The 23,705-nt window shown below is 42.8% G+C and overlaps 1 long non-coding RNA gene and 1 pseudogene across 1 annotated transcript; one reads left to right on the top strand and one right to left on the bottom strand.

Annotated features, from left to right (window-relative positions):
* The first annotated feature begins 1,280 nt into the window (after positions 1 to 1,280).
* On the top strand, positions 1,281 to 2,353 carry LOC101126939 (serine-threonine kinase receptor-associated protein-like; annotated as a pseudogene).
* A 2,474-nt stretch (positions 2,354 to 4,827) lies between these two features.
* Positions 4,828 to 13,808, bottom strand: LOC129531551 (uncharacterized). The gene is made up of 3 exons (XR_008676802.2): positions 13,632 to 13,808; positions 13,317 to 13,422; positions 4,828 to 5,234 (listed from the first exon to the last, which is right to left on the bottom strand). It is a non-coding gene; the product is annotated as an uncharacterized lncRNA (long non-coding RNA).
* Positions 13,809 to 23,705: the final 9,897 nt, after the last annotated feature.

Below are 23,705 nucleotides of genomic sequence, written 5' to 3'. Positions count from 1 at the left end.
CAATCTCCTGACCTCGTGATCCGCCCGCCTCGGCCTTCCAAAGTGCTGGGATTACAGGCGTGAGCCACCGCGCCCGGCCCAACACTCTCAAGAAAAATCTGTTGTCAAAGCCCTGTATAAAAAAGGAAATTTCAGCTGCTATTTTAATTAGGTGAAAGCCAATTTGAGACTTCAATAATTTGACACTTTCTGATTTTCTTGGCCCCTGACTTCAGTCTCTTGGTTACTGGACAAAATATGTTTGGTTGGTTGGTTGGTTTGGTTTTTTGTTGTTTTGTTACTTTTCTGAGCCTCTATCTATCTGCCCTCTAATCACACAACAGCTGTAGTATTTAATGTAGTTTCATACAGAAGTATCATAAAACTGATCAGAGAAGGTGTAGTTATAAAAACTGAAACCTGAAACAGTGAGGAGTCCTGTGCCTGGGTTCATGGGGTCAGGCCAGAGAGATGGGAGTCCACTGGCTTCTCGGCCTCTGATGGCAATGTTGCTTTTTCTTCTAGGCCAGGCGCCTGACTCAGGAACTTCACCTACAACTGCATGTCGCAGTTAGAATCAGTGCCTATTCAGACTCCAGGAAGTCTTAGATGAGGAGGAGGGATTGACCTGTCTCCAGGAGGGGCTATACCACACACACCTCTGTTCGCGGCTTCTGGTGATTCAGGAAGGCAGAGGTCAGGGAAGGGAGTGTATACAGGAGAAGTGGCCCCGAAGCCTGCGTTAGTCAGGTGATTGATGGCTGACCCTGGGCAAAAGGCAGCTTTTATTCTACAAACATTCATTGAGCAACTATTGTACACCAAGCGCTATAATAATCTGTGGGAAAGTATTGGCAAACAGGAAACAAGAACTTACTGTTCAGTGGGAGATAGAGACTTAACTCAAATATCAGACTCTAAGCAATGGGTCTCCCTGCCATGAGGGCCCCCCTTCTCCCTGTGATCAGACTTCTGAGTGCATTTTTGTTCTTTAAGGATAGCGTCCTGTTTTCTCCCAAATCCTTTTTTCTCTGGCATCCCTGTTCCCTCAGTACTTTAAAATATTCAGTTTCTCCCTTTCCCTCCCTGGTCGACTGTTACTTGCCCATCTCAGACTCCCTGACCCCTCCGTCACCCCTTCCTAACCTCAGTGCCACCAGATTGTCCTCCTTTTCCTGTTTTGCAGCCCAGCCCCAGTGTCAGGGCGGGGGCCTGGAGGAGCCCAAGGTGCTGCAGCAGAAGAGAGAAAAGACAACGACAACACTCAGCTCGCCAGTCTGGTCGCTGCGTTCACTGCCACCATGGCAATGAGACAGACGCTGCTCACCTGCTTTGGCCACACGTGGCCCATGGTTGATTTGGCCTTCAGTGGCATCACGCCTTATGGGTATTTCTTAATCAGCGCTTACAAAGATGGTAAACCTATGCTACGCCAGGGAGATACAGGAGACTGGATTGGAACATTTTGGGGTCATAAAGGTGCTGTTTGGGGTGCAACACTGAATGCCACCAAAGCAGCAACAGCAGCTGCAGATTTCACAGCCAAAGTGTGGGATGCTGTCTTAGGAAATGAATTGATGACCTTGGCTCATAAATACATTGTCAAGACTGTGTATTTCATGCAGGATAGTAATTATTTGTTAACCAAGGGACAGGATAAACTGTTACGCATGTATGACTTGAACAAACCCAAAGCAAGACCTAAGGAAATTAGTGGTCACACTTCTGGTATAAAAAAAGGCTCCTATGGTGCAGTGAGGATAAACAGATTCTTTCTGCTGATGACAAAACTTCTCGACTTTGGGATCATGCTGCTATGACAGAAGTGAAATCTCTAAATTTTAATATGTCTGTTAGTAGTACAAAATACACTCCTGAGGGAGAGATTTTGGTTATAACTTATGGACGATCTATTGCTTTTCATAGTGCAGTAAGTTTGAACCCAGTTACATCCTTTGAAGCTCCTGCAACCATCAATTCTGCATCTCTTCATCCTGAGAAAGAATTTCTTGTTGCAGGTGGTGAAGATTTTAAACTTTGTAAGTATTTTAACCGTGGAGAAGAATTCGAATCCTACAAGGGATACTTTGGTCCTATTCACTGTGTGAGATTTAGTCGTGATGGAGAACTCTGTGCCAGTGGTTCTGAAGATGGAACATTGAGACTAGGACAAACTGTGGTAGGAAAAACATACGGCCTTTGGAAATGTGTGCTTCCTGAAGAAGAGAGTGGTGAGCTGGCAAAGCCAAAGATTGGCTTTCCAGAGACAACAGAAGAGGAGCTAGAAGAAATTGTTTCAGAGAATTCAGATTGCATCTATTCTTCAACTCCTGATGTTAAGGCCTGAGGGTCAATCATATGCTGCAGTTAGTATCCAACTTATGGACTAAAACGAGCAAGCAGAGAAAAGCATCAGCCTTCCAGAGTTACTCTCTAAGCAAGGCAGAAAGAGCAGTAAATAATGGGGAAAATGAATTAGCTCCAGTGCTGGAACAACTAACTTGGTGTTACCTGTAAGTGAAAACTCAAGAGTATCAGATGAAGAGAGGTAGAGTTATCCTCTTGTAGTACAGTGGCCTGTTACCTTTTTAATGAATATATACAAGCCAACATCCAATTTCTCTTATTACAATTAGGGTTCTTGTAGCTGTTTATGTTATTATGGAGAAGAAAAATATATTGGCTTATTTTTCTGACCTTTTTCCTTAAAGCAGAATGCCTTTGTTTGTTTGCTTTAGCTGTAAAAAAGAGGGAATACATGATAAAGTAACTGGTTTGATTTCTCTTTCATTGTACACTGCTTCTGAACATTTAATTTTTTTTAGTTGTCTAAATGAAATGCCTCTAAAACAAACAAACAAAATCTCCATTTACTGGGGAAAAGAAATCTATTGATTGATCACTCACAAATCCCATGTTACTTTTTTTCAAAGACATTTGCTTTTTAAGAAGGTCACCAAGAGAACAGCACCTTATCCCAAAGAGTCATACCTCTCTGGCAGCAGAATTTCTGCCACAGGGAGAAAATGGTAAAAATATATACATTTTAAAAATAGTGACAGTATTTTAATATCCCTCTCTACGGATGTAATCTCACTTAATTTCATAACAATCACCTGAAGTAGCTAATGATATCACATAGATAAGGATATAAAACTCAGAAAATTCTGGTGTTTTACACAATATCACACAGCCAAAAATAACAAAGTGAGACACGGACCAGATTCTCTGACTCCCAAGCAGGGGTCTTTCCACTGTACCACACACGCTTCCTTTGGCCACCCCTTCGTTCACGTCTTTGGGCCATCAGCTGGCTTGAATTAGGGTGGACGTGGACTCCAATGGAATAGCAATTTTTTATGGGACTTTCCTTAATTCAAACAGGTACCTTGGGAATTACTTTTAGTTTTCCTAGGTGATCTGCCAAAAGTATTTCTCCTTCTATTTCCCTCTGAACCTGGCTAACTTAAGCTCCCATATAGAATTCTGAGGTGTCAGAGAGGAAGGGCATGGAGGCTTATGGAAACAGGCCAATGCCCCCCAGAGTCCTTGGGCATTGTTTATGGATTGGCCTGTCCTCTCACCTTCCAGCAACAGAAGAATCAGCCTCTGTTGTTAAGAACCTCTCCATCACCCCTCTGGTGGCCTTGGCCCAGCCCTGGCCATAAAGAGGGATTTCATATCATTAGCGACTTCCCCTTCACAGCTCATTAGCATGAAATGTCTTGGCAGCTGAAATGACAAAAGGGACTCCCTCCTCACCAGTGATTTCATGGGGAGAGACAGAAAATATTGCATCCTAAAAGCAGCCATCAGGCAGCTGTATCTGCTGCGGCCATTGGGCAGCTGTATCTGCTGCTTTTGTTTGTGGCTGTGACTCAATAGCAAGTTGAGATGCTGGAAAATGCTTGTAGTACTCATCATCTGGCAACCAGATGGCAAGTTGGATTTAACTCTACATGGTAGATCTAGTGGATAAACTAGTTGAGTCTGGAAACCTAACTTTGTTCACATTACCTGAAGGCTCTGCTACCAAGGCTAAGCTGGACATGTGGGGTAAGCTGAGGCACTCCAGATGGTCCCAAGGAAGTGTGATGTGTGTGCACATGTATAGACACACATATAAATATATACACACACATACACACACACATATATACTCACACATATATACATGTACACGCACAGTCATCCCTGGCATACGAGGGGTATTTGTTCCAGACACCAGTGTATACCAAAATCCCCACAAGCTCACGTCCCACAGTAGGCCCTACAGAACTGTGTATATGAAAAGTCGGCCCTCCCTATACGCAGGTTTTGCATCCCTCAATCTGCATTTGCTTGAAAAAATCCACCTATAAGTGGACCTGCCCAGCTCAAACCTGTGTGTGTAGTTCAACATTTAACTGTATAGTTATATACATATAAAAATATATAAATGCATTTACTTTTTGCCCAATATTTGTTGTCTCCCTCTCAAAGAAAATGAAAGGTATAGTCATGTTAGCCCCCTGAGCAAGTTGCAGTTGAGGTCAGACCGTGAAGTTCAAATATCTTTTCTAGAATAACTGAATATGGCTTCACAAGTTAGAGCCAGAAAAATAGAAGTTGAGAACAATAGTCCCCAAGGCTATTTGAAATGTGCACTTGTTTAAAGAACAAAAAGAATGAGTGACACTGTTAACCAAGTCTCGCTATTGATACTGAAGATGACACTCACAGCTCATGCTGTATGTTTGAAAATGCCAGCATTGGCCCACACTAAACTTGCAGATTTTCCTTCTGCCTTGGCCCTCTTGGTTTAACTATCACAAATATGCAGAGTTCACTCCAGCCTCACCTCTGCTTCCTTACCAAGTAGAAATTGAAGGATAGAGGTGAAGGTGGTTTGATATGGAATTTATTTCTGCCATTTGCCCAGGACAGTGCATCAAATACTCCCTAGGATGGATCACAACGAGCCATGGTTCTGGTATTTCACACCCTTGTGTAATTTTCTCTCCTTGGTTATGTGCTGAAGTTGACTTGCTTCTAACAAATATGAAAAAATGATGAGATGTCACTTCAAGATTAGATCACAGAAAGATTGTGACTTCTGTCTTCAGTGCACATTTGGGTGCACATGGTTGCACATTTTCTTGCTCACTCTCTCTTGTTCTGTCTCTTACTCTCACTTTCTCGCTCCTGCTTTCTTTGTTCTCTCTTTCTGTGGGAAGTCAGCTACCATGTTGTCATTTAGCCCAGTGTAGAAGGACCTGCCAATAATTGCGTAAGTGAAATTGGAAACAGATTCCCTCCCCTTTTTCTCTCTCTCTCTGGCCTTCAGATGAGACCACAGCCCTGGCCAGTAGTTTGCCTGCAACCTCAATAGAGACCTTGACCCAGGAGCACCCAATTAAACTGTGCCTAGCATTTTGATCCATAGAAATCATGAGATAATAAATGCTTGTTGCCTGATGCCACCAAGTTTGAGAATCCTTTGTTAAGCAACAGTAAATAACTAGTGCAGGCATCAGTGGAAGATAAAGTGATTTCCCCAGTAACCATTGAAAGAATGAGTCAAGTAGTTGCAGGACTCAGTGGCCAGTATACTCATGTTATAAATAAATCCAGGTTTTGAAGAGGTGTTTTTCTAACCTGAAGTAGTGGAATCACTACATGTAACTCCGTGCATGTGGGGACCTCATCAGACGCATCACTACCACTGGTTGGAATGGTTTAAAGATGGTCCTACCCAGGGTACTATTTAAAATACAGAGGACAGGGCTCCACCCTGACTTGCTAAAATAGAATCTCTTGGGGTAGGACCTGGATCTGTATTTTGAGAAAATCACCCTAGTAGTGTTGCTGTTTAGTTCAATTTGGAAACTACTAGAAAAATATAACCTCTCCAAGTCATCTTCTATATTGAATTTTATGATTCTTTCTGTGTTAAAGGGGGTTACAAATATAGTGCAGGTAACACATTTTGGAAACTGAGTCCTAGCCATGGGCTTAGCATACTTGGGTGTTGTAAACGTGGGTGTGGTTTCAGCAACTTGCAGAACTAGGGAAATTGAGCAATACCCCAAAATTTACTTGAATTCCTGAATCTAATCAAAGTAATAATGGATTTTAGCATAATTCCATGAATGGTTTGTTTTCTAATAAAACAACAATGTATTACTCAAACTGAGTATTTTCTGAGACATCATGATATGGGGAAGGAGACATTGGGATTAGTGTCAGAAGAACTGTGTTTAGGTGCTGGCTCCTCTGCTTGGCAGATATTTGACCTTGAACAAGTTAACTAACTTCTACTTCTTCCAGTCTAGTTTGAATGGATTTGCACATATGTTTTGATATAACCATGATCATACTATTATGTAAGTTTTTAATCCTGCCTTTTTCATTTAACAGTACATTTTGAATGTTTTCTCATGTCATTAAAAGTTTTCAAAAATATAATTTTAGGGGCTCCATAATATTCCATTATGTAGGTGTATCATAAGTGGTTAAATATTTGTTATATCCAAGTTCTTATCATTATAAAAAACATTGCGAGAAAGATCTTTGCATGCAAAATTTGTCTACATTTCTTATTACTTCCTTAGAAGGAAATCTCAGAAATAAAATTACTGCATCTAAATGTATGAATAATTTTCCTGCGACACATTGCAAATTGCTCTTCAGAGAGGCTTAACCAACATGTACTTTTATCAGCAGAAAGAGAATTTTATTTCAATGTCAGCATAACCTTGCCAGCATAAAGCATTATTTTTTAAACGTTGTTAGTTTTATGGTTTATATATCCTTGCTAGTTTGATGGTCAAAATATGTCTTCTTGTTTTAATGTGTACTTTTTATCATGCTACTCAGATCAAGTACTTTTCCTACATTTAGTAAAGAGACTCCTCATTGGTAAAATGAGAATAACAATCCCTACTCATAGGGATATTGGAAAAATTTATGAAATGGTGATTTTGAATACTTCTTATGAATGCAATTATATGGTATATTCAAAGAGATATAACTCTTATGATCTCAATTTAGTTGATAGCTATTTATATAAAGACAAATCACTCTCTCATGGGACTGTGGAGTTGAGGGCAAATCCCCTCCAGCTCCTTCATCCCATGTTTTTCCATGTCATGTAATTAGAGTTCAGTAGCGTTAAGAGTTGTAACGAAGGGAACTCAAATAAGTGACAAATGGACCCAGCAGCCTGCATGGCTATCTCCACATTGTTACTCTCAGTAATGGTAGGTGTTGGGGGTGGGATGACTTGGTCAATTTTATGTTACTTTGGGGCTCCAGTTACTTAACAGCAACTTTCCATAGCCACTTCCTTCCTCTTTACCAGCCAGGTCCCTGAGTCATTGCTCAACCGTAGGTCCCAGCAGCAGTTAGCTCTCTTGAAGCAAGAACCAAGATATTGCCCCTTTCTGCATACCCTAGGAACCTGTCTGCCTCATGTAGAAACTGCTTGATTTCAATGGAATGAGAGCATGCACCAAGAGAAAGCTAGAATTCCCAGAATTTCTCTTTCTTTCTTTTTTCTTTCTTTCTTTCTCTTTCTTTCTTTCTTTTTCTTCTTTCTCTTTCTTTTTTTCTTTCCTTTCTTTCTTTCTTTTTTCTTCTTTCTTTTTTTCTTTTCTTCTTTCTTTTCTTTCTTTTCTTTCTTTCTTTCTTTTTTTTCTTCTTTCTTTTCTTTCTTTTTTTTTTTATTTTTTTGAGACAGGGTCTTGCTCTGTCACCCAGGCTGGAGTGCAGTGGTATGATCTTGGCTCACTGCAACCTCTACCTCCCAGGCTCAAGCTATTCTTGTGCCTCTGCCTCCCGAGTAGCTGGAACTAGAGGCACATGCCACCATGCCCGGCTAATTTTTGTATTTTTGAGGAAAGACAGGGTTTCTCCATGTTACCCAGGCTGGTCTCAAACTCCTGGGCTCAAGAGATCTGCCTGCCTCGGCCTCCCAAAATGCTGAGATTACAACCATAAGCCTCCATGGCTGGCCCAAAATTTCCATATTAACTGAATGACTTACATATCATTGCTCATTTAACTTGATTCTCTCACTTATTTGAAAAGAAAAATTAAGAAATAAAAACAAAATTATGATAAAGGCCTGAAAACACAGGGAGAATTTTTCAACAAATTCAATGTAAAGCATTCAAGATGTTAAATAATATGTGGTTTTCAAAGGAAAAATATGGTGGATTTAAATATAATCAATGTTCAGTCTGACTATAACTTTGCTATTACAGACCTGGAATTAAGCCTTCCTTTTTTCCAGGAACTCTGTCCTCTGTGCCTGGAGGCTGTGACGAAGTGGAAGTTGCAAGGGGAGACTGTGTTCTTTCTTATTTATAATTAAAAAATAAAAACGGGGATTTGGGAACCACTTGTACTAGTGCCTATAAACCCACAGTAAGGAATTTTGCCCTAGTAGCTTTACACAGACTATCCTTTTTTCTCCAAATTTATGGAGCAACTTTAAAGACATTTTGTGTACATAATTATGCAGTCTGTGTTTTAATTCATTGGGAGTTCTGGCTGAGTATGGACTGCAAAGTTAGACATTTTGGGTTCAATTTTCTTTGGTATATCTGTCCCAGATATTACTTTATTTTATTTATACAACCTCATGATGTCTCTATAAACTTGCTTTTTTATCATCATCATTCTGAAATCTCATGCAATAAATAGTGGTTGCAGAGGGGGGAAAGAAAATAGCTTCTTAGCCTTTTTCAATAAGAGAGATGTCATTTTGTCCAGAAGGGCAGCTCATCCATTACTGCCTCCTTTCTGATGACCAGAATTATACAATGAGGCAACTGCAGCCCCCTAGAAGTGACAGTGTCTACAATGCCCAGGAAGCATTTGCCAGGGAAGCCTGCATCCATCATCCCACCTACAACTTGAGTTTATAAAATTGGAGAAGCTCTGGTCAGGTGGCCCTGGGTTTACCGCAGTACAATCTTCCCCCAGCTCATGGCTGGTTTGGAATGACCATGACCACTGAAAACTGAGGGTACCCCAGATGAATCACAATGGAGAAAAAGGCACCAAGGGATTCACCAGTTTGGAAATGGCCATTTCTAATCTTCATGTTCCATACATGGCAACACCAAATCCTTTGGAATGGGATGAACACAGAAAAGGCCTGTATGTTCCACCTAAGCATTCTCCTTGCTGCAAGCTCTCTGGCCAGTTGTAGGGCATGCAGCATTGCTCTCTCCCACTTTATTATTTTAAATGCTATTCATATTAAGGAATAATAGTAACTAATGTTTATGAGAGCTTGTTAAATGCTGGACATTGAGGCATGTTGCGGATTAAATGAGATGATGTCCAGTGCCTCATTGAGGTAAGTGTTGTCACAGTCTCACTTGTGAGGCTAGTAGACTGGATCTCAGAGGTCAGATAACTTTCCCAGGCACTGGCCTAGGAATGGGCTCAGCTGGAATTCAGACAGAGGCAGGCAGACCCCAAGGTCCCTGCTCCTTCCCGCTGTGACTCCTGCAAGTGGTACAGACCCATGTTCTGGGCACAGGCATTAAATGGTCACAGGACTATGCTCAGTCTGTCTCACTTTTTATCAGAGAGTGAAGGAAAAGGTATCCAATCTATAGGGAGATGCCCTGCAGATAGCAAGGCCAGCACTTCATGTCCAGTCTTTCAGAGCTTTGTCAGACAGTCGATTTTCCCTTTCTAATGCTGTGACTGGGATGAGAAGGCAAAACAAAAAGAATTAAAAGTATAGTATTTCTTTCCCTACTTGGCCCAAAGGAAAGGTTCCGTGGGAAGTTGAAAAACAGATGGTCCAGGGCAAAAATCAACAAGTTTGACATCCAGGATTAAAAACCAGATGGCACTAAACAATCTTTAGAAGCCTCTAGAGGGGCTTCAAAGAAATTGCCCAAAACTCCATGTATGTTTCCATGAAGGCAAGTAGACTTAGTCGTACATGATCTTATGATCTGTGGCCAGGTTCTCCTCCACCCAAAATTGTTCCCTGGGATGGGATCAAGCTAAGCACTTTGGGAAAGGAATGGGACCTTTTAGGCCACCAAGAACAGAGAATCCTAACATCTTATGGCTTTAATCAATGCAGTTGTTTCACTGAGTTGACTGATCAGATTAGGCAGCCGCCTCTAATCTTCTCAGGCAGGTCAAGGCTCATAGACAGCCCAGCATTTGAGGAAATATAAATGTGGTTTTTAGTATGTATGCTGTTAAAGTCCCAGCACATAAACCTCCAGAAGTCACACTTCTCCGAAACCAGTCAGATGTAGAGGCATCTGAATAATGGCTGTTGTAGGGAACCCTGTTCCTGCTTCCTGTTCTTCAGCTGCTTGGAAAACATTGCTGGAACACTGGGATCCACTGAGGGAGATTCTTCCAGAAGTGTCCTGTGTCCCAGACTGTGACTTTTCTAACCAGCATGGACACAGTTGAAATCTAAGCTCCGCTGTATCTGCTACTGCCATGATAGAAACACTGGCATAGCATGTGCTAGGTACCAGGCCCTGGTCTAAACCAGTCACCTATGCTAAAGCACTTTATCATCACAGTGACCCTGGGGGGAGGGTGGTCCTTTGAGGGGACTGATTCATGGAGGTTAAGTAAGTTGGCCAAGGTCACTCAGGTGGTAAAGAGTGTATTAGTTTCCTGTGGCTGCCATAACAGAGTACCACAAACTAGGTGGCTTAAAACAACAGAAGTTTCTCTCTCATAGTTCCATAGCCCAGATATCCAACACTAAGGCATCAGCAGAGCTGCACTCCCTCCAAAAGCCCCAGGGAAGGGTCCTTCCTTGCCTCTTCCAGCTTTTGCTGGCACCAGGCATTTTTGGCCTGCAGCAGCCTCACTCCAGTTTCTGCCTCCATCTTTACTTAGTCTCTTCCGGGTCTGCAACTTCTGTCTCCAGATACTTGTCATTGGATATAGGACCCACCCTGATAATCCAGGATGTTCTCATCTCTGAGAGCCTCAATGTAATTACATCTGCAAAGACCCTTTTGCCTAATAAGGTCACATTCACAGGTTCCAGGGATTAGGAGATACATGTATCTTTTGGGGACCACCATTCAGTTCACTACAGCTGAGCAGCTGGGATTTGACTCAAGCAGTCCAGCTCCAGCACGTGGCCTCCAACCATCACGCCACGCTCTCTCATGTGGTTACTTTTCACAGGTGTCAGCAAAATGCCTGCTCAATGATCTGAGATTTTTTTTCACAAATCATCACAGAGCTGAAATGCTCATTTTTCTGTGCTGCTACTCTGTCCATGTTCCAGAAAGGCAGCACATTAAGTCTACACCACATCACGCATCCCCTGACAGATGGAGAGAATATCAGCAAATCAGATTGCTTTCTAAAGAAAACAGAATCCAACTTTGCAAATGTTTAAAGCTTGCATATTTTCAAAATTTCAAGCAAAAGTAGAAAACCTCATTACCTCAGATCACGGTTGACAAAACTACCATTGACAAAGAATTATCCTACATGCAATGAAAACCCAATATAAGACAGTGAGTGATTGTCCAAAACGTGGGTGTTAGGTCACTACCCAGACAACAGCAGAGTTGAGGGTTCTACCCTAGCTCTCTTTTGATGAGGGAAAACATTATTTTTAAATGAAGCCTGCCACTTCAGTGTAGAAAACATAAAGATGTGGACAGTCACCATTGTCATTTAAAGGGTGAGCTGTATTTCTTCTGAAGCAAAGTGATGAGTCCAGGCAGTACACTCACTCTATCACATATGATTTGAAAAGCTGAAAAATAAACCTCTGACAATAAGATTTTAGGACAGAAATGCTGCCAGGGCTCGAAGTACATTTCAGAAGAATAAAAAGAAAGTAAACGATGCCAAAGGCCAGACGAACAAAAGGAAAATTCCTACTTCGTTTGTTCTCATGAAATGCCACAGAAAAATAATCTGTTAGGCAGCTCTTCTGGAGTCCAAGTTCTTGCGCTGTGCTCATCTCTTCTTTCTGTTAAAGCTCGGTGCTTTGCAAGCTGTCGTTAAATTGCTTACACGGATGGACGGGGCCAAGATGGTTTTCAGTCTAAAGCCAGTGAGAGTCTCAAGGCAGATTCTGAAGGCCTTGAACCACCTGAGCCTGGCCAGATGGATTCTTCCTTTCACTGTTGTGACCATTGCTTTGGTGTCAGAACCCTATGGGAGAGCTGAGTCCATGACCAGAATCCTGATGCCTTTCACAACTCCAATTAGCCAAGAGCATGGCACGGAGCAGAGGTGCTGGTGAGAGAAAACAACACATAGGTGAAAAGCCTCTGGATTAGGCATTTCAAACAAGAGGCATTCATTTTGCCCGACACCCAGAGTTGCCCAATAAACAAGCCAGAAACTCAACTAGGCGATGACGGAACAAGGAATGGATGAGTGACAAACTGGGCTGTTGATTCTGTTGTAACCGAGGCTTGACTGTATTAACAAGCATGCAGTGATTAAACAGACCAGCACCAGAATTTTAGCAGCTACCTTGAAGCCTGCTGACTGACACTGTCCCTGGAGCCCCTGTTATAATGAGGTCCTTCTGATAACTTACTCCCTTGGATAGAGTCCAAGACAGACACGTGCCCTGTGGAATTCCACACTGTAACCAACCATACTTCAGAGAGATTCCAGAATAATGATGGTATTGCTTATTTAGGCTGAAGGTTATCTGCTCCTCCTCCTCCAGATCCCTGCCAGCCAAGGGAAGAGCATCTCATTGGTGTCAGATGACAAGGGTCTTGTTCCCTTTACTGGAATAAGCTTTTTATGTCATACAGACTCTGGAAGTCCTGAAAAGCCATCTCTCTTGGCCTTTACTTTAGGAAAGAAAGTATCATAACCCGCCACAGCAGTGGGGACAGCTGGAGCCGGGGGTTACTATTCGCTCTTGTTACTATTCATGGAGGCTCTTAGGGAAATGACCAAAAAGCTCTTTATGGCTCTTGCAATTAATCCTGAAATTCTGGTTGTCACTTGTGGGTAGAAACATATGGTTTACAAATGGGTTGATGATTATTATTTCAAGGAAAAACTAAAACATTATAATGAGAGTTATAACATAATGGTGGGATAGTATAAATAGGGAGAGAATTTGTAGTGTTTTCTTGTTCGTTTTGTTACATGAATAGACAGCTAGGGGAAAATGGCATTCTATGGGGAACTGATGGGATTTATTTAAGATTTATTTAAATAAATAAATTTATTTATTGATTTATTTAAATAAATAAATTTATTTATTGATTTATTTACACACCTCTTTTTTCCCATCTAAGTTATAAACTGATTAAGAGATGGACAAAGAATAAGGTAAAGGAAGGTCAAAATATTACCTTGGGCAGGGTGCAGTGGCTCAGGCCTGTAATCCCAGCACTTTGGGAGGCCAAGGCAGGAGGATCACTTGAGTTCAGGAGTTCAAAATAGCAACATAAGAAGAATCTGTCTCTCCAAAAAAGAAAAAGAAAAGAAAAAAAGGAGGTGAGGTGGCACATACCTGTAGTCCCAGCAACATGGGAGGCTAGGGTGGGAGGATCACCTAAGCCCAGGAGGTCAAGGCTGCAGTGAGCTGTGATCACACCACTACACTCCAGCCTGGGTGACAGAGTAAGACCCTTCCTCAAAAAAACAAAAATAAAAATAAAAATTACCTCAGTTCGTGAGAACAGCAAAGATGTGTGGCATGACTAGCTCCATTCCCTGGAATAAGGAAATATCACCACACTTATGGTCAATCTTACAAAACTTAAGCTTCCCACTCAGGGAGGGCCACATAGACATGAGAAAGTAGGGCAGAATGTGGTTGTTTTCCAGGGGAAGCTGGCTTCTAATGAGAAGGGAGGGAGGGAGGGCCTGGGCTTCCTGTGCAGATTCATTTCCCTTGGTTACCAGCAGGTCACTCACCCCACCTCCGCGGGCATTAGCCATGAGGCAAGAAGTAAGAGGAGTTTAGAAAAAAAATCCTTGTTTCTGGAAACCAGAGAGGAGGGAGACAGGGTTCACTCAATGAGTAGGAACTTCAATGGTTAAATGTGTCTTCTTGTAACAAATATCCATGTAACTATTTGAGGCCAGAATGAATTCTTCCTGGTGTTTCTTTAGGTGATTTCTCCAAGGGAGACCTGTGGTATGCAGGGGATTTTTACCAAGACCAGTGTTCTCATGAGTCCAGAGGCTCATCTGCCCTTAGAGGATTGGAAGATTTGCATCCGCTTCCACAAGCTGCTAGCCTAATCCTCTAAGGTTCAAATCTGCCAGGGATCCATACCATGAAGGCAGTCCTCCTGAGTTTGCTTTGGAGTCTGACACTTTTCATTATGGACATCAGTGATTGACACCCTGACGGTACTTAGAATCACCCAGAGGGAGCTTTTAAAAAGTATTGGTACCCAGGCCCCTCCTCAAACTGAGAAAACTGAGGACTCTGTGGGTGAGCCTGGACATGGATGGCTTCACCAAGCTCTCCAGATGAGTCTAACGTGCACCCTGGCTTGAGAAGCATGGAGTGGCAGTTACAGAAGCCCAGGTTGGCAGCTGTCTCAGGCAGGCAATGTAGAATGGCAGTTAAAACTGTTAGTCCTGGAGAAGAATCCTGATCCCACTCCTTACTGAGTGTTTGTTAAGTTACTTAAACATTCTTAGTCTCCCCAGGGTGAACAAGGCCATCCGTAAAAGGAAATCCACTCCAGTAAGTGAGTTGAAGCCTTGGTCTTCAGCATTTATGATGGTCAACCGAGAAGTTTCCTTTTGTTTTATCCCACCCTTCGTGTCTGTTGCAAATGGCAATGAGCCAGAACTCTGCCATGCAGATGCTTGGGTTATGCCCATGCCAGAGAGTCCAGTGTGGCTCAGGCTCAATCAAAACAGAAAGTACCATCCTAAAGTCAGTGGCTGGATTTTCCCCGTCAAAACATTCAACTCCCATGGTATATATTTTTTTTGCTTATTCAATTCATATTTTGAATTCATATTATGAATTAGTTGAATTTTTAGATATGCTTAGTTGTTGGTCCATGTCACAGCTATCTAGCCTGTAAGGACCATTTCTTCTTGCTCTTATCTTGAGAAAATCACACACTGGTGCTTAGTTAATAAATAGTTCTTGATTATGGAAATAATTATGGCCTTGGAAGAATTCTGTTTATATAAGCAAGAACTCTTAGGTCTTAATCTTGCAACTGAAAGGGATCATAGAGACCCAGGTCTTCAAGTTGAAGGGAAACTTGCCGAGGGCCACACAGGCACTCAGAGGCAGGCCCAGATTTGACTGTTCTCTCTCCAAGTCCATTTTTCTTCCAACTTTATCATGTTGCCTCCCTATACAACCCTCTAAACTACTTCTCTCTCTTTTCTAAATCCATTTTTTTTTCTGGTTTCTCTTTCTGCCACAAATGTTCCAAATTTATGAAGAAAGAAAATGGAGAAAAGATTTGAGTAGACATTTCTGGTTTCTATGCTTGAATTGCTTCGGAGGATTAGTTTTACTCTTCCAGCTTGTTTCTTTATCAGTTTAAAGGGCAAAACAACTTCCACCCTTCTGAAGCAGCAAGAGGTCAATCCTCTGCCATCCTCCCCCATGGCCAGGCAGAGCTAACTGCAGCCCATGGGTACCTTCCACCGCCTTCTTCCCTGGGATGGAGCCAGACAGACCTGCAGAGGGGCGACCACTCAGCTTGGGCAGCCAAGGCAATACCTGTCATCGCTGTAATGGGCTTGAAGCCCAGTGTCCTTCACTGCCAGCCTTGATGGCTTTAGCTGTGAAAACTCTCCTGACAAAGGAGGCTCTCACAGGCTCCAGTCATGGGAGCCCTGCAGCCAGGATTTCAGGAAACTGGGGTGAAATGGGCAGAACAAGAGTTTGTCCAACAACTGAACAGGACAGGAGGTTCCCACTGCTTGGAAATCTATTTGTGTGTTCCAGAGACGTGCAGAACAAAGACCTACACATGGTTATTTTGGCAAGAACAGGAAGGTTTAGATTATCCTTTTCCACCCCGTGAAAGTGGCCACCTAAGATGTGAGTGTTGAAGGAACATCTGTTTTAACACTAACAGAGCCTCAGTGAGGGTCTCACCATGGTCTTCACTTCACAGACATAGCACAAGCAATAAGAAAGCTGCAGCTGTCGGATGCACACATAGTTAAAGGCTTTGCCTCTCCTTTTTATCTCAGTGTTTCCAACATGACAGTGAGCACCGAGTGTTCTCCAATGGGCTCTGCTCCTTTCTGCTCCCACCAGCAGCTCTGAAGTATCATGTAAGACCACATGTTGCCTCCTTAAGGTGATTTTTGGAGAGGGAATTTGGGAAATGACAAAATCAAAATATCCAGCATGATCCTTTGCACATCTTTCATGCATTGGGTGCATGAGATGATAGAATTGGATCTGGAGGCATATGCTATGTGTAGAACAGCTTTCCCCATCTGGAGCCCAGGTGTGCAGGTTCACCCCTGAGTCCCAGACATCGGTATCAGTGAGTAGTGAGAGCAAGACAAATCCATCTCACCTACCCTTGTTCCATAGAAATGATTTTACCCCTTGAGGTACAAGGTCAAGATCTAATTTTATTTGTAGGTCAAGTTTCACAATAATTGAGCATTTGAACATGCTAAGAAAGATGGGATTTTTTAACTCATTGTTGAAAGGCAATGTGGCATAATGGTTAAGAGTTTGCATTCTGAAATTAGAGAAACTAATTCTGAAATTACGAATTTGTTCTCTTTGTGACCTTAGGAAAGTAATGCAATTTGTCCAAACTTCAGTTTCTTCATCTATAAAATAAAGATAATTATAATTCCTACCTAGAAGTATTGGTGTAGTTTTGAAGAAGGAGACCACTTGTGAAAAACATAAAATACTACAAGGCCACTCACGTCACAAAAATGCAATTCACTGGTTACTATCATTACTATCAATTTTAGAGGCACCGACTTCCTTCTAAATAAGACTCCTTTCCAAACACGTACATCTAGAGCCATTTCATTCTATCTTCTCCCACTGTTAGAATGTCCTTATCTTAAGCCAAAATCTCACTACCCTTGTTTTCTGGCCTTTTAATTTGTACCTACTTTTTGAAATCGCATGGAAAAACTCAAATCCCTTTTTGTAAAGGCAGTGACTGGGCCACTGTTTTGCACAGCTCAAAGGGACACAGTTCACACTGTAATCTGTGTCAATGGCACCCCCTGGTGTCCACCCCACTGGAGAGGTAAATAGGGAGGATAGAAGGGAAGAAGGGAAGGGTTGTAGAGAGGCTGGACATACTCTTTTCCATGAAAATCCCTGGTGAAGTAAGGATCGCACTAGTGTACTACCTTCCCCAAACAAAGCAGCTACAACTCTACCAACACTTCTTCATAGGACATGATCTCACATCAGAGCCCATTGTGCTTTGACCACGTTTTCTTAAAGTGAGGTGCTCAGAGCTAAGTCAACATTCCAGGTGAGACATGACCAGGGCCCAGGAGAGCAGAATTCAACCTCCTTCATTTTTCTGTATACCATAATTAGGATGCCACTGTGATACAAGGCAATCTTAGTACTGAATTCCTAGAGCAATTATTTTCTGAGCAACAGGCTTGGTTTTTAATCATACATTGTCCTATAATATCACTTCACTTGTCATGAATTGTTACCCATTTCACTTTATATAAGTGAACTATATATGTGTGCGTGTGTGTGTGTGTGTGTTTCTTCATACTGTCTATGTTGGGAGTTCCCTGAAATATATGTTTTTAGACATTTTAATGACTCCTGTTAAATCTAGCATGTTTCTGGGACCATAAAAATGAATCTAATTCGAATATTTAGGGAGAACCAAAGCAAAGGGACAGCATTTATTAAAATTTAAAATGGCCACTGTGGAAATGGAGTCAAGCTATTCTGTGCACACAGTGTTGCTGGGATAAAGCACGCTAGAAGAAATGGTGGTAAGTTCTTATTTGGTCAATGAATCATAATTCCCCAAAAGACAAGCATGATGCTTATGGCAGCCCTTAGTAATAATTCTTCATGTGTGGTTTTCTTGCTCATATTTTCTATGTATGCAGTGATTTCCAACTACACTCTGTGGAGCCCGTGGGGTTCTGAAGGGATGCTCCCAGGATGTGTGGGAGGGGCAGGAAGAGCAAGAGTGGAGGGCGGGGCTCCTGTCAGTCTTCAGTTTCCCCTAGAGCTGTCAGCCTTTCCCTGTTGTATGTATTGGCCCTCCCCGTAATATTTCCTTTGGGAATAAAAAGTTTAGAAACCATAAGTTAAGCCACACCCTGGTCACCTCAGACTGGCAGGGAGTATGATTACTTTCATGTTTCGTCTCACAAAATGGATTTCTAGATGAAGTATATTTAAAAAGAAGGTCACCAGGCACAGTGGCTCACGCCTGTAACCCCAGCACTTTGGGAGGCTGAGGCAGGCGGATCATCTGAGGTCAGGAGTTTGAGACCAGCCTGGTCAACATGGCGAAACCCCATCTCTACTAAAAATACAAAAATTAGCTGGGCATGGTGGCGCGTGCCTGTAATCCCAGCTACTCGGGAGGCTGAGGCGCCAGAATTGCTTGAACCCGGGAGGCGGAGATTGCAGTGAGCCAAGATCGTGCCAGTGCACTCCAGCCTGGGTGACAAAGCAAGACTCTGTCTCAAAAAAAAAAAAAAAAAAAAAATTAGGTTAATTTCCACATTTGGCCCTAATGTGGTCAAAACTTCAACAGCTGTGGATTAAAGAGAAAGCGATCACACCATCATCACCATCACCCTCTCTATCCCTGTCAAGCCCCAAACACACACAGTGGAAATGGAATTCAGAGCTAGAGTAAACCCAGGGTCTTGACGGACACTTTCAAAACAGCACTGCAGGTTTGTGATTTCCTTCAGATTTGGAGAGAGTCCCTTGATAACTCCTACCCTCATCTTCTGTTTTGATGGCAGAAAAAAGGGCACTGTCTGTCTTTGTTTTGTGTTGCTATAACAGAATACCACAGTCTGGGTAATTTATAAAGAAAATTTATTTCTCACAGTTTCAGAGGCTGGGAAGTCCAATATCAAGGTGCCAGCACCTGGCAAAGGCCTTCTTGTGGTGTCATAATCTGACAGAAGGCGTCTTATGGCGAGAGAGAGGGAGCGTGCCAGCCCAAGTGTCTTCCTCGTCTTATAAAGCCACTAATCCCATCATGGGCCCCCACTCACGTGACTTCATCTAACCCTAATCACCTCCCCCGAAGGCCCCACCACGAAGTACCAGCAACATAATTTGGAGATTATGTTGACGGTTTCCTTTCTCCACCTCTCAGCCTGATTCTCAGAGTTCCATGTGATTGGAGAGGCCAGGGTGGGGCACTCTGGCATCCACCTTGACCAGTACATTGTAGCTGTGCTGGACAGACCTCCTTTAAGAATAACACTTTTCATAAGGATTATTGCTAAAACCAAACTTCTCATCTTTTTTTTTTTTCAAGATACAGAGTCTCGCTCTGTCACCACGATCTCGGCTCACTGCAACCTCCGCTTCCCAGGTTCAAGCAATTCTCCTGACTCAGCCTCCCTAGTAACCAGGACTACAGGCGCACACCGCCATGCCCTTTTTTTGAGATGGGGTCTGTCACCCAGACTGGAGTACAGTAGCGCAATTTTGGCTCACTGCAACCTCCACCTCCCAGGTTCAAGGGATTCTTCTGCCTCAGCCTCCTGAGTAGCTAGGATTATAGGCATGCACCACCACGCCCAGCTAATTTTTGTATTTTTAGTAGAGATGGGGTTTCACCGTGTTGTCCAGGCTGGTCTCGAACTGCTGAGCTCAGGCAATCTGCCCACCTCGGCCTCCCAAAGTGTTAGGATTACAGGTATGAGCCACTGCGCCCGGCTGCTTCTCTTCATTTTTATGTGCAATAAATATTTAGAAATATCTTCTCTTAACTCTGTGGATCCATTGTTTCTTTATCTGCAAAATGAAGTTAATAATATCTTTCATAGTGGGCACTTGTGGTAATTAAATGAAGAAGAATGACAAAATAATTCGGAGAAACCTGGAATAAAGTGGGAAAGAGATAGCAGTGAAAATCTATTGGCAGTTGGCTAAGATGGTGACCCAAACCCTAGAGCACTAGGAAGGAGAAGGATGGAGACCACCGCAAGTGATGCAAATGTCACTGATCTAGAAAAAGGAATACTGTTAGGATGTTATCACTCCCCTCACACTGTGAAGTCCCAGAAAAAAAATCTTAACTATGTTCAACATAAGAAATTAACTAAAACATAATGGACTATTTCCATTTTTCTTTACTTTCAGTGCTGTAAATAAAATCAACTTGTGACCAGTAAGTATGTACAAACTTTCTTCCTACTCTGTGTTAGCAGTATTTAGTATACCAAAAGTGAGAAGCTTTTCATATTGGAGGATTCTATCCAATTTGATATTTTCAATTACATTTAAGAGTACTCACATGCATTGTCTCCTATCTATGGTGCAATTTTTTTTTTTTTTTTTTTTTTTTTTTTGAGACGGAGTCTCGCTCTGTCACCCAGGCTGGAGTGCAGTGGCACTATCTCAGCTCACTGCAAGCTCCGCCTCCTGGGTTCACGCCATTCTCCTGCCTCAACCTCCTGAGTAGCTGGGACTACAGGCACCCGCCACACGCCCAGCTAATTTTTTGTATTTTTAGTAAAGACGGGGTTTCACCGTGTTAGCCAGGATGGTCTACATCTCCTGACCCCATGATCTGCCCATCTCGGCCTCCCGAAGTGCTGGGAGTACAGGCGTGAGCCACTGCGCCTGGCCTGTGGTGCTATTAGTTACAGAGTTGAGTTAAAATACAGTGACCTACAAGCTAGTTGGGCCTTTTTATTTCTCTGCAACTAATCCCTGCAACTAATTCTCGTGAGTAACCATCCTACTGTGCCAGAGGATTGTGCGAGGACTGGGGAAGGGAAATCTTTCATTGCAAAGGTCTTTGGATTCAAAACAGTGTCTTGAAGTTTAAAATGATTTTTTAGGGTAACCTGAGTATCTTTGGGAAAATGTTTAATCATTTAGATTCTCCTCCCAACCAAGATGACATCTGGCTGAAGAGAGAAACTCATGTATCCTCACAGTGACAGGGAACAGAATTTACCAGCTGGGTTTCTGACCCAATATCGTCCGCAAGGTCTGTACCCTGGGCACCTGTCTGAAATACATGGCCAAAGTTCATGGCCAGTAAAACTCATGGTCTGTTCTTTGCTGGCTCCAGCTGCCGGTCACTTCAAATGGTCTGTCTGGGTGTTGGTGGCATCTAATTGCTGGCTCTATCATGCAGAATGTTCACTGGTCTTTGGACAGCTAGCTAGACAGCCACCGCAGAGCTTCCTGGTACTACAGAAGCATGACCTTCTCTATCCCCAGTACCTAGATAGGGTCTACTTCATGGCCGTTGTCGGGGGCTCTTTATCTCCATGGAGCAGCTGTCCCTGGGGCTGGTAGAATCTTGTCTAGGCCCCAGGAAACCTAGGAATTGCCACATTAACCTCATTTTTGAAGAAAATATATGCCCTATCCCAGATCATTATGCTACTACCTTGCCTTTGCCAATTACTACCTAAGAGATGTCAATGCAGGAATTCTTCAGAGACTTAACATCTTTACTGTCTCTTCTCAGGGAAACCTCTCTGCTTTAGATTCCTTTAATGGTATTTTACTTCTTAGAATCCTTTCTGGAGTTTCAATTCTTCTTCCTGTCTACATAACTCCCTTTTCCTTCCTGAGGCAGCATTTACTTTTTTGCTGCTCTAAGGTCGTAATGGTAGCAAGAAATCATCAAAGAAAAACACAGCAGGAAGTATTTTAAAATTATCCTTTTTACACATAATTTAACTAATTTAATCTCTGTGATAGCTTTGCAGGGTTCTTTTCACAGAAGACACTGAGGTTCAAAGAGGTTATATCACTTCCCTATGTGATTTAACCAAGATCAACAGCAAATCTGGTGTTCCACTATGGCAAACCACCTCCCAAGGACCTGGCAGGGGACAGACACTGCTGAGCTGTTTTCCATTCACAAGGAACTGCTTTTCTGCCTGGGTAACCCCAGTACATAGATCTGATTTGCCTTTCATGCTCCATACCTTCTCCTTTCCCCCACAAATGCAATGCAGAGGAGGAGAGTTACATGGCCTTTCAAGGTGTTTGGTCAGGAAGTCACTTAAGAAAGAATTAACACATCATCACTGCAAAGTGATTTCTGCATGAAAACAAAGGAGATGCTCATTTGTCACCACTCCTTTCTGAGCCAGCTAGGGACTATCAGGAGATGATGAGTTTGCAATAAACAGCAGAAGGTGAGCACCAAGGCTTTTTCAAACAACTCCAAATATTTGGCTGAAACCCAGAACACATTATTCTTTGTCCATCAGGATTCTCTCCTACACAGTTTTCCAGAGAAGGATGAAATTCCTTAGGTCATGTTATAAACATTCATCTTCTAAATCACGCCCCTAATAGAAAGAACAGAAGACAGAGCATGTGCTGTAAGTCATTCGCCTGCTGAATGTGCTCTGCACAGGGTGATGTAACATGTGGGGTCAGCCCCTGCGTCAACGACCAATACACAAGTGTAACGAGATGGGGGGAACAAGACAGACTCCACATGGCCAGCCTGGGGGAGGGCGGGTGTTCCCCTGAGAGGAGAGTCTTGGAAAAGGCTTGTTGGGGAGGAGCTGAGGAGACACAGATTCACTAGGCTTTGCAGTGGTCTAGGACAGAGATGGGAATAAACACATGGGCGAGAGGTAGCGCTTGGGCACCAGGGAGGAGAGGATAGCTGGGGGAGGAGGGGGAGTCAAGTGATTTTTTGGCCAGTCTAGAAGATGGATACAGTTAGTCTAGAAGCAGTCCAAAGCTAAGGCCTCCAATTCTTTCTGGGTTCCCAAAATCTTCCTCTCTCATCATCTCCTTATTTTCCTTTGCACCCAAAGGAATAAAGTTTTTACCCTACTGGAAAAGCAGGCAGCACAACTGGTTTCTGTCCCCATCTCTCATCAATCTTCTTCTCCAGTTGGTAAATCCTTTAGCTTTCTTACTCCTGTCAACGAGCCAAGCAATCTATACATTGACTCTTAGACCTGCGTTTCCCAGCACCCTTGCAGGAACTGGCCCTAGATGACCCTGCCTGAATAACTGATAAACTGTAATTGGCCTCACTTTCGTTAGCCCCACAGCCCCCTTCCCTAAGTTCATAGCCTCTCTTATCTATGCTGCTTAATTCAAGCATCCCAACCCTGTGAGGCAGCCCTACTGCAGCACTGGGCAAGGAATCTGAAGGCCTAGGTTCAAGTATTGGTTCTGCCTCTAATTAGCTGGGTGGCCAAGAGTATTTATAATAATGATAAGGATATCTACCACCAAATCAGCAATTAGTAGATAAGGTCCTCTGCTAAGCAATTAAGTAAGAGTTACCGTATTAGAAAATGATTATCACAATTTCTAAATTATCTAGTAACTGGAAGCATTGGTACCTCATTAACTTCCCCCCCCCCCCACAGTTATTAAATTTGAAAACAAAACAACAGTAATAAACCCATAAAACTGAAAGGCTGGCTGCATGCAGTGGCTCACGCCTGTAATCCCAGCACTTTGGGAGGCCGAGACGGGCAGATCACGAGGTCAGGAGATCGAGACCATACTGGCTAACATGGTGAAACCCCATCTCTACTAAAAATACAAAAAAAATTTAGCCGGGCGTGGTGGCAGGCGCCTG

Source organism: Gorilla gorilla, chromosome 12 (genome assembly GCF_029281585.2).
Source record: "Gorilla gorilla gorilla isolate KB3781 chromosome 12, NHGRI_mGorGor1-v2.1_pri, whole genome shotgun sequence".
Classification (NCBI taxonomy): Eukaryota; Metazoa; Chordata; class Mammalia; order Primates; family Hominidae; genus Gorilla; species Gorilla gorilla.
This window is presented reverse-complemented; position numbering and strand designations above follow the sequence as displayed.